General features: G+C 36.0%; 1 long non-coding RNA gene across 1 annotated transcript in view; it reads right to left on the reverse strand.

Annotated features, from left to right (window-relative positions):
- Positions 1-21,047: 21,047 nt before the first annotated feature.
- Positions 21,048-23,901, reverse strand: part of LOC129420296 (uncharacterized) — a 41,541-nt gene continuing 38,687 nt past the window's right edge. The window contains exons 4-5 of the long non-coding RNA XR_008636796.2: positions 23,186-23,371; positions 21,048-21,854 (exon numbers count right to left, since the gene is read on the reverse strand). This is a non-coding gene — a long non-coding RNA (uncharacterized lncRNA). The remainder of the gene's footprint in view (positions 21,855-23,185; positions 23,372-23,901) is intronic.

Consider the following 23,901-nt stretch of genomic DNA (forward strand, 5'->3'; position numbering starts at 1 on the left):
TATAGGTGGGGAAGCTACAGTTTGTAGATAAAAAAATAGCCATGCATAGATACTGTAGCATACCTGAATGTTACAACAACGATATGTAAAGCATGTCAATCCTACTGTCAGGCGATCCATTTCCAAGATGACGTCCTGTAAACACAGAGAGATTTGCGTGCTTTGAGCTTTAGTCTGATTCAACATCATTCCCCACTGCTTTAGGACTGTTGCTGCCGGTAACCGAGCGGCAGGGGTGAGAGACATTGAAAGAGACCTAAAGACAGAGAGAGAGAGAGAGAAGAGGGGTTCCCACTAACATGTTCATCAAAGGCTTTTCTGTTCCCTCTTTTTTATTTGGTGTCAGCACTTCACAGTGAGACTCGTATGGAAATGTGTTTTGCTGCCTGGAAAGCTGTCAGGAAACACACACAACTCAGGAGCACAGAGGTAATTTGACTGGGCTGATGTCTTTTCTGCTTTCTGGACCCCTCATTATACAGAGAGAGAGCAAAATGGCAGCGCTCAGTGTTTTATCTGTCAGCATATCTCAGTAATGCATTTTCATACCACGTGTATTAGTCGCTAACATCAAAGGTACCCGTGTAAGGGCCGTGGAGAGCGACACGGGCGCCGGAGAACCAGACATCCTGAAAGGTGACAATTGAATCTCTTTGCTTGCGTGGCGTGTCAACGCGCCGTGAGAATAGACTTCATTTGACTCGCCTGCTCTTGGGTAAATAGCAGCATGAAAAGAAGGCCGTAATGTGACAGTTGCGTGTGATAGTGAGAATCTGAGACGAGGGTTTTTCTTCATAAACAACGCCGCCTTGCAAACACTTCCCAAGCAGACGTCAAATCCAGAAGAGAATTGAAGTTATACAGTAAAACGTGTTTGTAAAAGAAGCTCGATAATGATGTGAATACAGATCATCTCACAGCGACCAATACTGACAGCAAACCTGGAGAAGATTTTCAGCTCCTTGGATGAAGGCAAATATTTACCTGGGGATAAAAAGTAACAAATGGGTCAATATTTAAAACAAGAAAAAAAGTTTGAAGATTTTAAACAAGTTATATATATTGTAACAGGGCAACAATGTGTACATGTGTAACCATATGGCAAACTTTCTTTAATAACATGTTTTATCAAACCTAAATATCCAAATATTATTTTTTTAAATGCACTCAAAAATAGCTTCTAAAAAGATTTCTGAAAAAGTTTATTTATTAATAGTGTTCTTAATCGATGTCTGGATATTTCTAATTCAGATGCAAATCATTTGGCAATTCCCTGTCAGATTCAGAATTATGTACCACTTGTTTCCATCCAAGTGTTGACATAATAATCTGAAATATTTTGGCAATATTCCACTATCCCGTATCCCTTCAACAATTATGCATTTGGCAGACACTTTTATAAAACTTACAGAATAGTGCAATGTATACTCTTTTTGGTTACTTTTTATTGTTATTGCTAAAATGTTAATATACCGACGCTATTTTATGAGAATATGCACGTGTCTCACGAAATTTCGTTATATAGTCACATATTTTTTCATTATTTTTTGTGCTATTATCACAAAATTTCGTGTTTTTTCGTGATCATAAACGAATTCCTGTTTTCGTGTGATTATCACGTAGTGGTTACTCAACTGTTTTGTCCTATTTTCTTACCATTGTCGCTTCGGTTTAGGGTTAGATTTACATAAAATGACATCCCTAACCAATCCCAACTCTAACCCTAACGCCAGGCGACATATAAAAAAATAACCGAAGCGACAATGGTTTAAAAGTGGGAAAGGGCAGTTGAGTGGCCAATACGTGGTAGTCACACGAGGGCAGGAGTTCGTTATGCGATCACGAAAGAACGCAAACTTTCGTGATAGTAGCACGAAAAAATAATAAAAAATATGTGACTATATCAAGACACTTTGTGAGACTGGGTAGGTTTTTTACATAAAGTGTGGAAGCCATGAGAGACAAAAATGCATTTTCTCCTATGCAGTCTTCTCCCATGCAATAATAATAACACCAAAACACAACAGCATAAATTAACAAAAGATGCTAATTTTATTCATTCGCTGTAATCTAAATCTTTACTATTTATATGATTTGGAGGAACAGATTCAGCTCTTTATTCTGCAATCTTGATTCCAGTTCTCATCCGTGACCATAAACGTCAAATCTCGCGTTTGTTATAAATTCAAATATTGAACCATTGCTTTACGGCAGTGATAGCAAACCTCATTGGCTTTTGCTGTCACAGATTTGCGACATTGCCGTCTTTCAGTCAATGTACTTTTAAAATGTGAAATTCCTTGACAGAGAGAAGCTGGATTAATGTTTTTGTGGATTAATAACTTTAATATTTCTCTGAGGACCACAGCTGCAGCTCATCGTCATTTTAAATACTTTTGGTACTGCTTTTGAAATGTTGCAATAAAAAAATTCTTTTGATTACAAGATGACACTTGTTGTCTGTTATGCTTTTTGTTTCTAACAGTACATGATTTTAATAAACTGTTTTGGGTAGATTTAGTAGTAGGACTGCATTAGTGTCTTAAAATATCTTTTAAATGCTATTGTTACTAAAATTTTCTGTCTGTTACATTGCATAATGTAAAAAAAATACATTATGTGTTTTACATTTTTTGTATAAAACGGGTTTGGGTTTAGGGTAAGGTTTGGTGTACGGTTAGAGTGGTAAGATTATCGATAAAATGGTTAAAGGAAAATTATACAGCAATCTTGTAATGTAATATGAAAGATTTGTAAATGTTTTACTTTTGTTAATAAAAACTTTATTATGCTACAATTAAATGTTGCAAATACGTCTACATGTTAGCTTCAGCATCTATTTAAACATACAAAAAGCATGTTGTGTGTTTTTGAAAGTTATACTATGTATTAACAGTGAGACCAGGCTGAATATACACAATGAGGTCTTATAAATAACAAGATACTACAGGGTCAGGGTTTGGTTTAGTTACATGTAATTATGCATACATTTTTGTTATTACTATAGTAATTAGATGTAACATTTGTAACAAAGTCACTGTAAAATAAAGTGTTAACCTCTTTTTAATCTGTAGGTTTCTGCAATGCAATAACCAATTGAGCTATAGGAACCCCCACAGAATATGGTAGTTGAAACTCGTTGCTTCTGTCCAGATGAATATACTGTATGCTTGGCATAATTGGAGTGTGTGTGTCTGCATCCAAAACATTTCCCACTGTTAAGCATCAGCACACACAGGCATTCCCGCCGCACGCTGGGATCACAACAAAAGCTATTGATCGGCTAAAAGGAAGACATCTCCACAAAAGAGCCTCCTGTTGAGACCTTCCATAGAAATACAGCACAAAATATACCACCTTTCTTGCTTTATTAAATGCTCCCCAGTAACAGGGCAAACACCAGCATCTGTCTATCGATGTGAAGAATGTCTTTATGAATGAAGGAAAACTTGATACGAATGCAGTGATCAAAATTCATTCTTTCTCACTAACATATTAAACATTTATTACCCCTTAAAAACTAACTTTCTATATACTTGTGTACTGTGTATCCATGTAAAATATTATAATTGAACCAATCACATGATCACCTCCTGTAATTGTTAATTTCTATCCAAAACTGATTGACATTAGAGATGATGCATTTCCATGGGAACCGGTGATGCTGCCCCCTGTAGCACACGTATGCACAAACAATCGCTTACGCACACAATAACAAACACACACACACACACAGTGCCGTGGGCGAGGACCCATCTGGGTGAGGGTGTTGGGCCCTCCGCATCTGTAGCCGCCCGATGAAGGTGAGAGCGGGGCGACGCAAAGCAAGAGCAAATTAAAGCTCACTGTGGGAAGCTCGCGCCCCTGGCACTTTTCTTATGCAACAGCTGCACCTTCAGCAGCCTTCATCTCACATCCTGACATATACGTCCAGCGGGGCGGGTCCGCTCGCCAGAGCCGGGCCGGGAGAGAGCGAGAGCGGGAGGGTGGGGGCACGGAGTCCCCGCCTTAAGCAAAACAGGTGTATGACATCCTGTTGCTAGTCTGCAGGGGGAACCAGGCTACGAGTCACACGTCCTACTGAGAGAACAGCCGAAAATAACAAAAGAAGGTTAGAGCCAAAGCTGACAGGCTCATTGATAATATTTTAGATAAAGCAGGTCTGAGAGTTGACTACAAATTGCCTCTAATGTCTAATGGTGTGGGCTGTGGGCCACAGTCGAGAACAAAATGGAGTCATTATTTATTATTTCTCCGGGTGGGTGAGGGATCTGGCCCTTGCCAAAAATTTCGGCCCAGCGTGCCAGCTAGCGGCCAGGTCCTCTCTGTGCGGCATGTCTACTACTAAGGGTTTTGTGTCAATGTTTCAACCTCTTTTATATATATTTTGGGGTGTCAGATTATACAGAAGGGTCAAACTAACCTTGTAACCTGCATGTTAACAATTTCTTTAACTGCTAATAAAACTGCACAGAAACATCTTAACATTTCACCCCAATATCAAAGAAAAAACTAATAAGATATATATGCAAAATAGATATAGAGTATGCAAAAAGTAGTACATTTTTGTATGATTTTAGTTCTAACAATGTTTTAATCAAGTTATTCAGTACATGCAGTACATTAAAATGCATATGATTAAATACACCTTTATTTTGGTATTGCTGAAAAAAATATGACACTGTATATAATATAATATGATAATATAATGCAATTATAATGATTTGAGTCAAATTCAATGTATTATAATGTCTGTCTATCTAGTTTAATCTAAAGCTCAGCTTTTAAAAAGTCTTGGCAAAAAATACACACAACACAAGTTTATTGTTATTAAATGCATTTTTGTATCTATAAAAAACTCATATTTCCTAATATTATATTGTGGGTTGCCTATTTGCCAATTTATTCTGTTCAATAAATATCTTAGTGTTTTATCTATTTTGGCAAAAATACACACAACACACATGCAAAGTTTTTTTTCTTACTTTTGTTATTAAATGCATTTTTGTATCTATTAAAAATCTCATATTTCCTAATATTATACTTTGGGTTGCCTTTTTGCCAATTTATTCTGTTCAATAAATACCTTAAAACTTTAGTGTTTTATTCATTTTGTATAATGCAACTTATGGTTTATCCTAACCAGAGGGGGCAATAAAATAAAAACTTTTTAATTTTCCTTAAAATTTTGAAGTATTACTTGTTACTTGTTGCGTTACCTGTGCATTACCATGTTTTTATTGTTTCGGTTTGGTTTACTTTTACATCCAAACTGTGTCACAATTAGGCATGGGCCGGTATAAGATTTTGGCGGTATGATAACCTTTAGCAAAAATACCACAGTTTCACGGTGTTGCGGTATTGCCATTGCAAAACTAAAATGTGTTATTTTCAAATGCCAGGTAAAAATATAGCCTTTGAATTATAAAATGCTTTTAAAAATATATATAATATTTTTATAATGTATATTAAATGTAAACATCAATTCAATCACATGACTTAATGATTTAATTAATGTTGTATAAACACAGCTCATACCTTGGAGACGGTACCAACATTTTAGTGGTTTTAAAACCTTGACTGTTTAAAACTTCAGTATACATTGAAACCGGTAACCGGCCCATGCTAAGTCACATTACTTTTCTGCATGACATACTTAGCATTAAAATAAAAGTTATATGATGCAAACTGTTCATATCACAGTAAAAGCAGCAATGTTTATGATTAAAGGACGTCTGGCTATGTCTTCAGAGGATGATGGGATGTGTGTGTGTGGCAGGATCTAGTTTTTCATCATTAGGCAGATGCCGCCTGCCGCTCAGGTTAGGACACGTCCAGAGCGCATGCTGTCTGAGTCAAATGAGCCAGTTCAAGGCCCACCTGATGCACACATACACACACTCTCAGATCAGAGTCCCAAAGGCCGGACCGCCACACAGGCATGCACCTGGCCCTCCATTAGCACCTAAACTTCACTTATTAGATTAATACCAGAAGTGACGATAACCCCGAACCTTTGGGAACTCAGAAGAACGGCTGCACGGTTTCACCTGAATGCTGACAAAGTCTCACTTTGCCGGTTTGATTTAACCCTCGGCATTTTTGCAAGCAGTATAATTATATTTCAATCATAATTAGTTTATAAGTAGATTAAGTCTGGGATAAACTTTGTACTTTGTAAATGTACTTTTATTTTTTATCTGCCGCGGCTTACTTTTGGAATCCCTGTTTTGTATTTATATTTACACTCTAATGAATGTTAGTTTATTATGCAAACCCACTATTAATATATAATAGTAATATATATCGTAATATATAATTTTAGTGAATATAAATAGCAAAATAGCAACATTTACAGACTTTTGGATCTTTTCCTCTAAAAGAACATGTTTGTCATCCTCAACACCGTGCATCCTCATTAACTTTCATTTTTAATGTGTTGTCTTCATACTTATGTGCTTGAAGATCATTATACACACCTAATGAAAGTCGAGTCATTTGAATGAGTTGGTTGAAGAAACTCTCACAACATTACAACTCTCGCTTCACTTCTGCGGTCTGCTCCGAATAACTCCCTCCTCGCTAATGTCCTAAACAGAACAGAAGACACATTAACCACCGATAAACACCTCTAGATGAAACATCAGGGGCTTCACTTCAGGGGACCGTATTACCGAGCATATAAAGAGGTCGGCAGAAAGCCGATGTGTCTCCTGTGGAGCAGTCGGAGCTTCGAAAATGCAAACAAGTGAAACAAAAGTCATCCACTTTGAAAACCCAAATCACCTTTTTGGACACGAAAAGCTCTGGAATGCTTAATATCCCGTTTCCTTCGAAGCTGTGGATGTTCACACGAGCGGGTAACCTTTCAACGCGCCGTTTGTTTACTGCAGGGACACGGAGAATGCGGTCGCCGGTTGCTATCAAGTGCCAGAAATGAGCACCAGGCCGAACAGTTTGTATAAGTCAGCCATGAATGATTACAGATTAGCCGGACTGGCGGAGGTTCAGCGGGGACCCCTGATGGAACTCCAAAGCTGCTGGCATGATGGTCCGTCACACTGGAAGAAAACATCATTTGGGCCCGAGTGTGCCCCACTCGAAATAATCACTTTAATCAGCAAAAGTTAATGGCTGTAAATCATACATTAGTTAGCAGAGCAGTTGCAGGAAGAGTCTGTGAAGTACTGATGACATAATAGCCCAAAATATTTGGATACATAAGCCAGACTAAATAAAAATATTTAGTCAAGTGTAATTTATGTTAGGATAAAGCGAATTATTTCTGGAGGACTGATTGCATCAAATTGCATATATATTTTCTGAAACGCTTTACAATGAGGTTGCATTTGTTATCATTACTCTGTCAGTAATGGCCAAAAAATGTGCCAAGCTTTCTGTTAGGCTGTACCGTTTAAAAGGTCCTGATATGTACCATTTAGGTACACAAAGGTATACATTAGGTATGAGATACTGATATGCACTCTCAAAATTTTCACAAAAGTCAGAATATTTTTTTTTCTTAAAAGTGAATAGTTTATGAGGCTATTGGTCCTATTTTCTTATTTCAAACTTATTTTTTTAGAGTAAGTGTGCAAATATTTTCTAAGGCCATTGTGCATGCCACAAATGCACTGATAAATGCACAAATATATGTAACTACATGTAAACAGATCACAGAAATAGTGAATTAGAGAAACATGGTAACAAATGCATCTCTCCCAAACTTGTTTGTCTTTTTACTCTCTCTCTCTCTCTTTTACACACATCTGCTGTGCAGCATCTCAGAACAGTAGGTGTACAGACAGGGAACGCCGTGCGGTCTCGACTAAATTATCACATTGGTAACTTGTCAGTAAACAGGTAAATTGGAACAGGAACAGGTGTTGGTGTAGGAATGAGCCCTTCGCAATAATCGCCTTGCAGGAAGGCATCCGTCTGCGTGCCCGTGCGATAAAGACCACAGCGTAAAAATATTAAAGATGAAACTCATCAAACAAAACTCACGACAGATATTTGAGCACGCTCAATGGCACACCGCAGTCCTACACGCTTCCTCTTAAGAGGCACGGGCCGTCAAACAAAAGAGAGATATGACACCATTAAAAGCTCGGAAAACCATCAGACCCACCTGCAGATGAAGAGATAATGACGGGGACTCTTATTAAGTTCTTAATGAGATTGTTATGAACATCGCAAGTACCATCCAGAGGAGAGACCGGACACGGCACTGAATGCAAAAAAAATATAATACAATTTAAACAAAAACAGGTTAAATAAGTGTCTTGGTTAATTTGAGCCACGAAACTACTATATATGTGTAAGTGACACGTATTGTAGGAGTTGTGTTGCTCCTGTGGGGTTAAAGGTTTAAGATGTCAGTTTTCAAACCCAACAAAAAAGGCATTAAAATGTATAAAGAAAACATCACGATTAAATCTCCAGAATGTATTTAAACAACATCAAAAGTGTTAAATGGTCTTATCGGTAGCTAGAAGCATAATCAAATATTGAATATATGAATATCGGGAAGATCACTCTAAAAACAAACGGTGCTATATAGCACCAAAAGTGTCTCTTTGCTCGTAATCATAGAAGAACCATTTTTAGTGCCATATAGCACCAGTGAAGCACCCGTGTAGAACCATATTGTGCTATGTAGAACCATATGTGGTGCTATATGGCCCCTAAATGGTTCTACACAGGTGCTTCACCGGTGCTATATAGCACTAAAAATGGTTCTTCTATGATTACGAGCAAAGAACCACTTTTGGTGCTATATAGCACCGTTTGTTTTTAAAGTGTATGGAGATGTGAATTCTAGTGTTGCCTGCTAAACAGCAATGCATATTAATATTGATTTGACAAAAGCTAACCATAGATAATAAGACACATGCTTTCGTATAACAAAACAGTGCAATTTAAAGCAAGCGGCCCTATATACTTTAGAAAAAACTTCTTATAAACTCACTTCTTAAAAAAAACTTCCCAGTGTAAATATTTAGTTGTGCAGACAATTTGCTGAAAATGCTACAAACTGTCTCTCTGTTCATTTTAATCTCCATCATGTTCAGGTAACTCATGGGATTGGGGTTAAAGCACAGGTGCTCACTCTCTCCACTGTGTGTGTGTGTGTGTGTGTGTGTGTGTGTGTGTGTGTGTGTGTGTGTGTGTGTGTTTATGAGTGAGAACATGTCAGGTGTGTGTGTTTGTTTGTGTGTGTGTGTGTGTGTGTGTGTGTGTGTGTGTGTGTGTGTGTGTGTGTGTGTAAGAAAGAGAGAGAGAGAGAGAGAGAGAGAGAGAGAGAGAGAGAGAGAGAGAGTGTCCAGGTGCATGTTTGTGTTTATGTATGCGTCCTTTGGCCCATCCATATGGTCACCGGGGGGTGATGAAGCTGTCCAGGTGCACCTTACACACAGAGCCACGGTGATCGGAGGGGGGGACGTCTGTTTGTACAGTACACTCTATGACCTTGTTGTTTTCACAATCATTCATCTGCAGTGTTGTGTTGTGTGTGTTATGTTTTGCAAAAAAAAAATTTAAATAACGATGGAGTAAATCAGCAGTAATGGACATACTGTGTAGGATATTTTTATGTACCATATGAGGCATGTTCAGGTCACACAGGTCACTCCTAAAAAGAAAAGAAAACAACAATATCTGTACATACAATATAAATGAAGCCTGTTATATATTTAATATTTTTACAGCATTGCATTACAGTACAATAAATTACTGTATTGCACAGAACATTTATTTTGTTTATATTTCCTTTATATTGCTATTTTAAATTCTTATCTTTCATTTATTCGGTAACACTTTACTAAAAGGGGTGTTCATAATCATGACAGGCGGTCATGAACATGAAGGAAATTTTATGCATCATTAAGTGTCATTTCTTCAGTTATGTCATTTTTAATGCAAAGATGACATTGTTTGAGATGTCTTTGTTTTGACAACTTGAAATAAGCCAATATATCATAACTTGTCATAAATATGTCATAAACATGACATAGCAGAATAATTATCAAAATTAAGAAACTACCCAACTTTATGGGTTAACATATCATTAAACTGTCATTAAAAGGTCATTAAGTGTTAATACTATGTCAAATAATTTTAAATACCTTTACAAAATGCAACAGACACGTACAAATATTATTCTTAACTTTATTTAGGCGCACAATGCATAAAAGAGAACTAACAGAACTTGTTGAACAAAAAAATTAACAAAATATTAAATCAATTTATTTTAATTAACTGTTTTTGCAGCAATATGGACCCAATGCTGCATGACTTAACCCACTACTGTACACTGAAAAAAAAGATTCATTGAATTTAATCAATTTTTTTAAGGTAAGTGGTTGCAATCAATTTATTTAAGCTACATTTAAACAAAAAAGATTAGTAAAGTAAAATAAAATATAAAACTTTTGTTTAAATGTAGATTAAATAAATTGATTGCAACCACTTACCTTAAAAAATTGATTAAATTCAATGAATCATTTTTTTCAGTGAATTTTAGGTGAATCGGTCTCCAAATGCAATAAAATAAAATTTTATCAATTTTAATTATTATTATTAATGATTGATTTTATTTGGTAAACACATGGAGAATACTTAAAAAAAACATTATGAACTGAATATTCAGTTATTTATGTTGTTATAAAACTATAGATGAGGTCAAGATAGATATTCATGATGCTGTTATAAAACGATTTGACAGAGTATTAAAGCTTAATGACATTTTAATGACAAATTCAATTTGTATCACTGGTAAAAAGTGGTCAAGTTGCCATTAATAAAGACTCTCAAAGATCTCAAATAATGTCATATTTGCATTAAAAATGACATAATTGAACAAATGACACTTAATGACAAATTTCATAAACGTGCATAAAATCTTCTTCATTTTCATAGCACGTGCCATGCCAGTCTTATAAGGGGTAACATCCCTTAAAGTGTTACCATATATAAATATATATGAAGAGTTTGGTTCCAAAATGAGATATTGCCAAAAAATTATCATTATGTTATCATGTTTTTGTTGTGTTTTATTGTGCTATTTAGCTGTATTTTTTTGTGTGTGTGTGTGTGTGTGTGTGTGTGTGTGTGTGTGTGTGTGTGTGTGTGTGTGTGTGTGTGTGTGTGTGTGTGTGTGTGTGTGTGTGTGTGTGTGTGTGTGTGTGTGTGTGTGTGTAACTGGTAATTATCACGTTGTGGGGACCAATTGTCCCCACAAAGATAGGAATACCAGTGTTTTAGTGACCTTGTGGGGACATTTTGATGTCCCCATGAGGAAACAAGCTTATAAATCAAACGGAATGATGTTTTTTGAAAATGTAAAGTATCAGAAGGGTTTCTGTGATGGTTGGGGTTAGGGAATGGGGTAGGTTAGGGGAATAGAATATACAGTTTGTAAAGAATAAAATGCATTACGCCTATGGAATGTCCCCACAAAACATGGAAACCAGAAAGTGTGTGTGTGTGTGTGTGTGTGTGTGTGTGTGTGTGTGTGTGTGTGTGTGTATACAGTACATGTATCGACTTTAATGCCATATTATACTACATGAACACATCCTTTCTAAGAGTGTATCTTTCTTTAAAATAAAAGGGTCTCGTTTGATATTCTGTAAATCCTGCAATCACAGTTATATTTATTAAATGTTTTTTGAGTCTGATGCAACCATAGATACAAAGAATGATCAAAGCAACACATCACTTAAGTTGTCCAGAGAAACATGAGGCGATGAGCTCTGCGTTCAGTGACTGGACTTACAAACAAAAGATTGTCAACCAAAGCTTTCCATATAAATAAGAAAATTAACCACCCATATACCTCGCCAGTCTGTGACTCAAAGTCTCGTGGTTTTTTCATGCCACGGATCTTTATTCTTACTGAATTCCTGTATATAAAGTCACTTCCTTTAATTGTGCATTAAAATGTCTCTCTTCTTCAAGATTTATATTGTCAAGCACGAATGTACGAGTTTATCAAAAGCTCTTCCGCCGAGCCAGACAGAGAAACACGATCTGTTCACACCAGCCTGCCGTCCACAAAACTGTCTGCTTTGGACCGAGGTTCTGGGTCCATTGGCATCTCTTTACCTCTCAGATTTGGGGTTCAGAAGTCATTGGCACTCATTGCCCCAGGTCAGGAGCAGGAAGGGGAGGATCTAGTACCCGTAAGAGGTTAACGCCAGTCTAGAAAGGTCACCTCCAAGAACCAGACGGCTTTTCCTGGGAAAACCGTTTTGAGGTTTTGATGTGAGGGTGTTGACAAGGGTACAGAGAGAAAAAGGTTCGAGGGTGTGGGTAAGAGTTGACACTTATACCTCAGACTCAAGTTTGGTGGATACTCAATATTCCACAGAGGCCTCGTCTACATTTTAGACCTCAAATGTGCAAAGTCATTTTCCGGTTTTAGGTTGCATATTAACAGCCAGTTTCCAATGTGTGGCAAATATTGTGCTGATAGACGTCTGAATGAAAAAAGGGAATAATAAATAATAAAAAGACAGAGAGGTATTTCTACAGGAATGTTTTGATACGTCCAGCTCATGAATTTTTTATCCGAAGCGATTCGCTCACTGGAAGTTTATATCATTGGGGTACGTGTGAGTGTTTTATGGATACGAGATTGTTGTCCGCACAGGGAAGAGAAGATGCCCCAGATGTTGATATGGATGTTGTTTCTTAAGGTTTAAAGCGAGCGGCTCCCGTGGGTTTCCCTCAGGCTAAGAAATAGCTTTTTTTCTACCAGCTCTTCAATTTAGCCAATTCTGACCGATGCGGTTTTGAAGAGTAAGACCGCGACGCCATGACCGTTTCGACGGACTTACATGGCAGGAAAAATATCACAAAGATTGATTTTTATATCTCTCAGCCGTCTCACGCTAACATCGTTACAAGCAGACGAAAAAGACGAGCGCACTCAAGAGCCAATTAAGGTGTGAAGGATGTTTAGTTGGTACGAAGTTTGAAAATGTGTCGTTTGAGTTTGAAGGCCGCCTGTAATGAGCAGATGTCGAAAGACGCTGAAGCATGAACGGTTCGAGTTTGGCCGTACTGTATGTGAACCTGTCATCTCTCTTCAAGCTCAATGGCCTGATCGCTTCATGATGTGAACTGAAAAAGACTCAGTACGATCGCACCGCCAAAACCAACGAGCTCCGGCAAGCGGTCTGGAGAGAATTATGGGATTTCCTGTAGAAGGCACAAGCGTCCTTAAAAAGCAGATCGAGGTGCTCATGTTAAAAGGGTTAAAGGGGGGTTGATATTACAGGTAATAAGGAGAAAAGTCCACTGACAGAAGTCTGACAGGCCGATGGGAAATTCCCAGCGCTCTTGACTGTTGTAATCAGTGATGTGGAAATACAGGAAGCAGATATATATCACCAGACAGATGCCTAAACCACTTCATTACATACATGCTTTAACATAATCACCTGACCATTTAACCAGGCAAATTTACAAAGCAGAACAAGCTTTGTTCATTATGGAAAGTATCAATGTATTAACTTAACCATCGTATATTAAGATTTTTGAATAAATAAGTTTAGGGTTACTTGCTGATTCATTTTAATATTTCCCACATTTCTGAATAATATCAAACTAATCAATACTATGGAATAACTTGAAAATTTGAATTATGGACTCGACTCACATTTTTTAAATATTTTTTTGTTTAGCAATGTAAGAAACGTATATGTTGCAACAATTATATTTTTATCCAAATAAATAATATGAAGCTTTGAGTGACATATATATACGGAGCCCCTAAGGGGACATAGAGCAAAAATTAAATAAAGTTTAGTTTCGCGAGCATGCGAAACTAAACTTAAAAAAAAATCTGCACATGAAGGTTTCGCGTGAGCACATGAAAGTTTCATGTGAGCACATCAAACTAAACTTTAGATTTTTTTGTCACCTTAGTGGCTCGGTACATATGCCTTTAGATCAAGTGTTTTAAAAAACATTTTCAGTCAAGTGCAGTGTTCAAATTAAGGGGGGGGGGGTTGTTGGGGTGGTCCCGGACCTCCTATAACAGGGGTCTCCAACCTTTTTGTGAGCAAGGGCTACCACAATGGATAAAACTGGAGGGCTACTTTTTCATATAGTCTACTCAAACTTTTTTTGTTTTACTTGTTGATTTTATTCTAGTTTTACTTGTTTTAAAAGTTAACATTATGTAAACCAAGCCAAGCTAATATAAAAAATATGTAATAAATAAATATTACAATTGAGACTATTAAGTCATTACACTCCAGCCTTTTTATTTTGTTGTTGTTGAAAAGTTGCCCGCCAGCAACACAAAAGTTTCACAAAAGTTGCACAAATGTTTCAAAAAAGTTTCAAAAAAGTAACAAAAGTTTCACAAAAGTTTCGTTAAATGCCTTCCAGGAAAATTATCTTCTAAAAATATATAAACATACAAATATACCAAATAAAAGAACAGACCATCTGCTTTCAAACAAACAAAAACAAACAAGCAAACAAAATGGGGGGAAAAAAAAACGTTTCATCCTATCTATATTTTTTCCCTGTTTATAAACTCTAAATATAATATAATATAATATTTTATAATATAGATTACAAAATCGTAAAAAAAATTTAGCAAAAGCTGAAATAGTTGCATTATTGTAAAGGAATTTACAAAATTGTGAACGATTATCAAAAAATACACAAAGTTTAAAATTAGTACATAATTGTTTGCTTCAGTTTTTTAATAAATTGTGTAATTGTGCCATCTAGTGGAGAATCGCAGTATTAAAGATTGACATAAAAACTCACCAGGAACACGTTTTTTCATGCAAACTTTTTCTCTTAATAGACGAGATAACTGGGCACCACGTTGGAGACCCCTGTCCTACAGGTATAAGCATTGATCCCCTATAAAGCACAAAAATATAAATTAGGGGGATCCCCTGGTTTTTATTAAAATTAAAATACTACATGAATTTGAAATTCTCGTGCTGAGCTGCCACAAAGTGATACTGTCCATTATTTGTCCCAATTTTGCAATAAACCAATCCAAAATTTCTGTCTAAAATAAATAACTCTCAAGTGCGCCTTACATTGTTTTCTGGAGGAATTGACAGATTGTTAGATTTAGGATTAGGTTAGGGTTTGAGTAAAGGGTAATTTGAGGTTTCTTTGATTAAAATGTTGATCTAGGATCACATCTTACTTTGTGATTTCATGACGAGGGGGTTACAGTAGCTAGAGAAACCCCCCCCCCATAATCTTTGACATAATTCGAACACTGGTCAAGTAATACTGAACTCTTGAATGTTAGTCTATGTACATAATATATGAACTTCAGATAGTTACTGTATATGTCAACGTATATAAGACATTTAATACGTCTTAAATTTCTTATAGTCAGAACAATAAAATTCAGCCTGGTCTCACTGGTATTCTTACATGTTTTATGAGTTGGCTAATTTGAATGGAATCGTGCAAAACATACGATTACAAGAAATAAAACAATATTAAACTCCCCCCAACCCTGTTCCAATGCCACAGGGGCGAAAGCAAATTGTACAAAAACGTACCAATGTGGTCGTATGAAGTAATATGAATTAGGCACCTCGTAAAATACATATGAATTGCCACAAGACTGTGTTGAGAAATTACAAATAATTAAAAAACAGCAGTGTACAACAAAGCAATCGTCCAATCAAATCCTTTATAATCAGTTTCCAGTACATCTCTGCACATCATCTTCTTCATCTTCATCATCGACAGCACATGTGGGGACACAAGCAGCCGGCGTGTGTAGGAGATACGAGACAAACATTTATAACCTCAGCATCTCTCATAGGAACCTTCTTCTATTCTTTGGTTTCTCTCTCTCTGTGTCTGAATCATAAAGATCTTGCCGGATGATCAGAGTCCCTTCATGAGGTTATAAAGTCTTGATATCCTGAGGGTGAAGCGTTGCCACTGTTGTTGTTGTGGTGGTTGGGGTCGTTTTTTCTGCAGATCTTACTGGCTGCTTATAGAGGCCCATAAAGACGAGTGTGTTCTGCGTTTCATCTCTACGTCTGGCTTACAGGCTGATAGACAGATGAAGAGAGAAAAAAGAGCGAGAACCTCAGGCCACCTTCTCTTTAATGTGGGTCTAAAGGGACGGAGGAGCCATCATATCTCTGATCAGCAAAGGAAACAGATCAAGAGGACATTAGCCCAACCATTGGTCCATAGAGAATATAGCATGCTCTACTACACCGTTTAAAAATCGATTATAAATTGGTAACGTAAAATTGTGTGACTGCTGTATATTTATTAACATATGCATTTTACACATGCTTTAATCCAAAATGATTTACAGTGCATTCAAGGTCAGTATGTGAAGAGTTTAGATACAAAACCCGCTAAGTCCGTCTAGCATATTTCTTGTTCATTCGAATTTTTAATCAGGATCTTGATGGATTGTGCCTAAAAAACTGTATTTCTGAATGGCCTGAGGGTGGGATTAAGCTTATTTGACGCAAAATATTTGATAAGCATATAGTACGTGTCGAGAGCATTTGGTTAATATCATCATCTCATTTTTGACGTTTAGCGGCTTTTGCATCTGAACTCTTCATGTGTTCCCTGGGGGATCAAACCCATGACCTTTGCACTCCCAATGCAAAATCTACCAATTGAGCTATAGGAACACTAAACATATTCAATTTATTATAATCATTACTATTAATATTGTTCATTAATATTAAACTTGTACGTAAGTCAGTGTCTGTGAATTCTTTCCCAAATGTGGCTCTGTTAAGAGAGGTGTGCTGTTACTTTTCTAAGTCAGCAGACTCGCGGATTTTGCCAGAGAAAATCCCATGGCTTTGAAATCAAGGAGAGACCACCTCAGTCAAATTTAGGGATCACAATATCACAGAGACTTGAGGTTGGACTTGAGGTTTTGTATCCATCTAAAAACCACCAGGATCTGAAATGAAACATTGCTCACGCCAAAACTGCCACTGGAAATTATATAAATACCTAGATATTATAACAGGAAGGGTAAAATGTACATATCTGGAAAATGTCACTGTTTCGTTCAACCTGTTAACAAACATGATACATTTCATAATACTGTAGACACGTTAAGGACCTTTTAATTTAATCAACGACTCTCTATTTATATTCTCTTTAAGGTAATAATAAAGTATACTTAAATGTATTACAAGTTTTGGTTTAATAAATCCTAAGTATAATGTCATATATATTATTAACTTTTTCCCCACCAGCTTTTTTTTAAAGTTGCCCACCACCATTTTTTTGTGATTTTCACAAAAGTTTCACAAAATGTATATTTCTTCTATAAATATATAAACATACAATATATTTAAAATTAAAGAACAGACCCTCTGCATTTAAACAATCAAACAAAACAGAAAAAAATATAAGTAGTATTTTTTCAAAAATATGAAATTTTGAGCAAAATAACTAAAATAATTGTATTATTTTAAAGGACTTCTGTTAGAGATCAGATTCAGAATGAAGATCAAAACATACACAGAGTTTACAATGTTTTTGAATTAGCTGATGCTTTAGTTTTTTTATAAATTGGGTAAGAGCGCAACCTGGTGGATAATAGTGGAATTATAGATTACTGTAAAAACTCGCCAGTGAAGCGTAATTATGAGATAACTCGTCAATTAAGAGATAACTCGTCAATGGCGGGGAAAGAGTTAAAAGACATATTTATATTTATTTTTTGTGTAATATTAAACTGTACGTGTCAAAATTATTTGCAGTATCCGTGTTACCGCGTGGTGTTCGTTTTGAACGGTTGTTATCTGGGTATAACAAACCTGCAAATGTCGCGACTGGCCAATCAGAATCAAGCATTCCAAAAGACGTGTAATAAATATACTTAAATACCAGAAAGTACATTTGTATTACATTTTTAGTTACACACATACTAATTAAAAGTTATTAAGTGCACTTGAAAAAAAAGAAGTTTATGAAATATGAGTAATAGTTAAAAATTTATTTTAAGTTTATTGAAGTAAATTAATATAATTAATTAATATAGCACAGTTAAGATGTTCCTATAAGTACTAAATACTCATCTTTTGTATATTAAGTACAAAATAAGTTCATGAAAAAAAGTACATTTAAGTGTACTAAAGTGTATAAAGTGTGCAAGTAAGTGCACTTTTCATCTGGGATGTTTAAATTATAAATAAATGTTATTTACTTTAATATATGATGATTTGTTTTTTATGATGGCTTCTTAACATTCTGTTTAGTAAAGATGAAAAACAGCCTGGTGGCCAATTTTGAACAAAATTTTATTCATGTTTATTAATGCCCACTGTCCCTTTAAATAAATAAATAAAACACACACAAAGGAAGATGGAAATCTAAAAAAAAGTACTATTCTCACATTACTAACCTCAGAAAAAGTTGTCAAAAACTCTTCTTTCTTTATGCTAACACTTGAAAACTCTTTCATCATTCATTTACAGCACACTCAAAAGGTCAGAAATCCAGAGCAGTTTTCTATAATCTTGCACTTCAAATCCAAATTGTAAGTCTCTTTCCAGCTTTGGCGGACAGACAGCTGCTGAAGACCAGAACGCGATGAGGACATGGACAGCGATTGGGTGAAATCGTTACTAAAACCGCATAACTAATGGGCAGAACATTGAGCATGTGATAAGAAGAACCGAACGTTTGTGCGTTTCAGTCGTCGCCCCCTGTACGCGCTGCTGGCAGTCGCCTTCAGTCGCCGCATGCCAAACTCTGTTAGCACCCAAAGAAATAAATAAACAAATCAAGTCGCCATCCTCAGTAATCCCCTAAATTCAAGCCTATTCATGTTAAATCTGGACAAGAAAAGCTCAAGGCCCGTTTTTGTTTCACCCCCTCTCTTCCTCTTACCACTTCCAGCGTCAGCAGTTGTTGTTTTGCAAACGGGCATCTTATGGCACACGCAGATATGCTGGTACATGAACAGCTTGTCCTGTTAAAGCCTGTTTTGTCTTGCTCCGCTCCTCCTCGTCCTCCAGTTTTATGGCGTGTCAGAGCCAGCTGGCTTGAGCAGAAAGAAGAGGAGAAATAAGCTCCTTATTGCACAGTCGAGGTATGTGCTTAGAGGCTACGAGCGCTAATTGGTCTTCCGCTGAACATAGAAAGGACTCACGAAAAATGTGACCGCGGGCGATATAACCTAATTAGGAAATTTGCCACTGTACGACGGCCAGATCGGGCCCTGCTATTGTTCTAAGAAGATAAACAGGCATATTTTCAGCACCGTACTTTATTTTAACTTCAATTATTGGCTAACGGAAAAAAGGTAGATGAGAAACTCTTCTCCTTGTTTTAATGAGTCAACGTTTTTTATGGAGGTGGCAAAGCCTCTCCCCAATTTACCTCTCGGCAGAACCGAGCCAATAAATTCGATAAAGGTCAGTGAAAAATCTTTTAAGACTTTCATTGCAGTTATTATAATTGGCTGATTCAGTATTAGTCGCAAAACCTTTAGGCACTTCAACTTATTTTTCAAGTAGTGTAATTATTTGCAAAAGCATTAAAAGCATGTAGAAAATGATGATGGGTCTAAAAATATGTTCTTTTGTAGGCCAAAATAATTAGGAAAAGAACAGAAAGTAAATAATAAGAGACACTGTCGAATTGGGAAGTTAACGTGTGTTCATTTCTCAAAATTAAGTACACACAGTAAAATTTTTATAAATACGAAAATACTTTTAAAAGATCTCGTAGTGCTTTTTCATCGTTTACCATTCTATTAAAATGGTAAGGAATAATTACAGTTATGCCAAGCACGTTTTGTAATCGTCCCATCCCGAATCAGGCTCAACTGGAAACGGATCCATTCCTTACCACTTTTAGAACGGTTACACAACAATGGAAAAGCGAGATCAGTATTCATTATTCATTTGTTCTTACACTTAAAAAAAAGTACAAAACTGTGCCTTTTCTGTCGCTGGGGTGGTACCATGGAATGGGGCTGTTTTGCACCTAATTCAGGTAAGCTAAACATAATACAATGTTGTACTTTTTTGGGTACATTACTGTACCTTAAATAACCTTGTGTGTGCATTTAAAGGTACAGTTAAATGTGTTGTTCCCCTAATACTCGGAAAGGTACAAAAATGACCCATTAAGGGTACCACCGCAGTGAGAGGGTTTCAATGAATCATTAAACATGTTAAATTATATTAAAAAGTCAGCTATGAAAAAAGCTAGACAAAGAAACAGTAATAAAACAATAAATACCTGCAGACATTTTTTTTAGCTGCACTGCAAGGGGATATTTTCAAGAAAAAAAAAATTTAATATGTTTGTCTTGTTTTACGGAGCCCCTAGGGGGACATGGAGCAAAAATTAAATAAAGTTTAGTTTCGCGTCCGCATGCGGTGGTTTCGCGTGCGCACGTGATAGTTTTGCATGCACACTTGCAACTATGGCGCTAAAAACTTTTACGCGCACGGGTGAAAGTTTCGCATGAGCACGCAAAACTAAACTTTTTTAAAAAAAAGCACATGAAACCAAACTTTAGATTTTTTACTCCAATGTCACCTTAGGGGCTCGGTATTGTTTTCAGTAAAAATATCTTAAAAATTCTTAAATTAAGATTAAGAAAATAAGTCTAGTTTTTATACCAAAAATATCAAATTTAAATCGTGAAAATTTTTCTTAAACACTAAATTCAAGAAAAATTTGCTTACCCCATTGGCTGTTTTTTTTTTTTTTTTTTGCTTGTTTTATGCAAAAAATCACTTAAATTTCATATTTTTGGTCTAAAACTTATTTTGTTGGGTCGTTTTGCTCATCAAGAAAAAGCATCTTAATTTAAGATTTTTTTTATATTTTTACAGAAAACAAGACAAAAATAAGACATTTTTTTCTTGAAAATATTTTTTTGCGGTGTGGAGCTCAACAGAGGGGTCAAGAGCGATGCTTTGGATCTTAGCTCTGGTCCGGTGTCCTATTTTGGCTGGGATTGCTTCTCTGTTGTCCTATTGGCAGAGCAGCCCTGAACCATCCAACATACAGTTGGACCAGAACCTTTCAAAGAGTTTTATTTAATGTTTACAAAGTAAAGCTTTTTCTCATCCATGTCATTATATGAAACGTATTTGTGACAGAATTGCATATTACAAATCCAAATAGACAGAAATACATAATCAAATTTTCAGGAAATGTGATGGTTAAATGTGCAAACGTACTGTACAAGTAATATTCAATGGCCACCTGCAAATAATCATGCACATTACCCGAATGCCTTTGCATGTCAACATGTTAATGAGAGTTTAACATCCTCTATCCCAACCAACAGCTGAAAGCGTCCCTGTGTGCATGCGTGTTCTGATCTATTAGAATCTGGCTGCCTGTTCACCCCATATCCATTATCATTAGTGTATGCGTGTGTGTATGTGAGCTGTCCTGGCCCGGCCGTTTGGCTGCGGTGCTCTTATGCACAAGGGTCTTCGCTCCAGTGCAGTCGCCAATGAGCAACACCTGCTCCTGGCTCTCTGAGACACCTCTGGGCATCTCATGCAACACTTGTTCTGTCAGAATGCGACGCAGACTGCACGGCGTGCCAGCCGCTCCGGATTCAGAAGCAGACTTTCACACTTGTCCCCTTCGCACGCACACACACTGGCCATCCTTTCCTTGTCTCCCCCCATCAGCTTTGGTACGGGCGGCCGACACCCTCCCCGTCCCTCGAGATCTCGGGGATCCCAGGGGCCTGCAGCGGAGGGGACAGAAAGTGAAGTGGACGAAGGACAGGGCCTAAAGAATCAGTCAAGCGTGCCCAAGAAGACCCTGGCCGCTCAATGTCACTCTCTCTATGATATTCTTCACCGCTTCTGGACCTGCATTATAAATGAGAGGGCTTTTTATTTCCATCACAGACATGCATGTGTTCACAACAGACACCAAGTTATTTTCTTTCTTAATGTGACATCTGAATGCGTGCTATTTTACAGATAAATACTAAATAGGATAAACAAGGGGATGTTAATCGTATGTTAAGTCAATCCCCCACAATGGTCACGGCCCTGGTTCATATACTGAAGGAAAGAAATAATGTATATGAGTGAGACTTCATCTCTATAGTGGTAAACTTGTTTTGTATTCGCAAGTGGGAGAGATCTAGGCAGTTTTAGTTTAGCTGGTGATGATGTCAGCGCTCATTTGGGTGTCATTAGTATTACAAGATTATGTAATACTACAGCAACTTTCTCCTTTTTAATAATAATAATAATAATAATAATAATAATAATAATAATAATAATAATAATAACAATAACGATAACAATAACAATAAAATAATAATAGTAATAATAACAATAATAACAATAACAATATAATAATAATAATAATAATAATAATAATAATAATAATAATGATGATAATAATAAAATAATAATAGTAATAATAACAATAATGAAAATTATAACAATAATCACAATAACAATATAATAATAATAATAATAATAATAATAATAACAATAATAATAATAATAATAATAATAATAATAAAATATAATAGTAATAATAACAATAATGAAAATTATAACAATAATCACAATAAAAATAACAATATAATAATAATAATAATAATAATAATAATAATAATAATAATAATGTTAAACTTTTTTCTTCTTTAATTGCTGGATAACGACTTTTAAAAATTATTTTTAAAATTATTGTTAAAATATTAGCTGATAAAGATTTTAGACTGATTTGTGAACAGGTTAGACTAATTAATTTACATGAATTGAAAACTGAAAACAATAATTTACAAAAAAACACAATAATTAATATTAATACATTTTAATATATAAATACAATTATAATAATACATTATTAATAACAATCCAGAGCTCCATGATTACATCACAGACCAAAAAAGACATGTTTAATGGCAGTAATCTGTTGAAAAATATTAGAAAGTGATTTATGGTACTTATAGTCTGTCTCTCTCTCTCTCTCTCTCTCTCTCTCTCTCTCTCTCTCTCTCTCTCTCTCTCTCTCTCTCTCGTCTGAGCCCAACCTTCCAGGCCATTACTGCTCATTGTAGGACAGAAGAGGAATAATTGTATGGCTGAATGACAGACCATCTATCCACGGAGACTCACGGCTCCTGCAGGAGTGTGGCCCACTAATAGGAACATGCCGAAACTAAAGTTGGAAAACACACCTCATTCCTGCCTGGATGTTTTTTGTCATCAATATGAACCAGAGTCTGAAAGGATTTTCCTTCTTTTTTCCGATTCTGTAAGTGCAGCAACCTGATGGATCTCTGGCATCAGATGTGAATGATGTTTGTCTTTCATTTCTATTCCTCAGTTTTTCTCTCTCTCCGCTTGCTGCTCCGAGTAGTGTCCTGATAGAAGAGAAAGACATCTTTGAAATTGTCCATGGAAATGAGCAGTTTTAGGGGTCACTCATCTGCAGATGAGATAGCTATATTACAACAGTCATGCTGTCAGATTCACATGCTCTACTGTGAATCAGATGAATCAGTGAACTGATATACATGTTTTACCACATCAGTACTGCTTTGACAGATTCATCCAGGATTTAGATGTTTTAGAAAGGAGTTCTTAATCTTAACAAGGCAGCACAATATATTGAAATTACAGAAATACTGCAAAGGTGTAGATGGCAATATGCATATCAAAATTCTTAAATTAAGATGCTTTTTCTTGATCAGCAAAACAACCCAAGAAAATAAGTCTAGTTTTTAGACCAAATATATCAAATTTAAGTGATTTTGTGCATAAAACAAGCAAAAAAATCTGCCAATGGGGTAAGCAAAAAAATCGGATTTATGAAAAATTCAAGAAAATTTTGCTTACCCCATTGGCAGCTTTTTTTGCCTGTTTTATGCACTAAATCACTTAAATTTGATAT

The sequence above is a fragment of the Misgurnus anguillicaudatus genome, chromosome 4, assembly GCF_027580225.2.
Source record: "Misgurnus anguillicaudatus chromosome 4, ASM2758022v2, whole genome shotgun sequence".
NCBI lineage: Eukaryota > Metazoa > Chordata > Actinopteri > Cypriniformes > Cobitidae > Misgurnus > Misgurnus anguillicaudatus.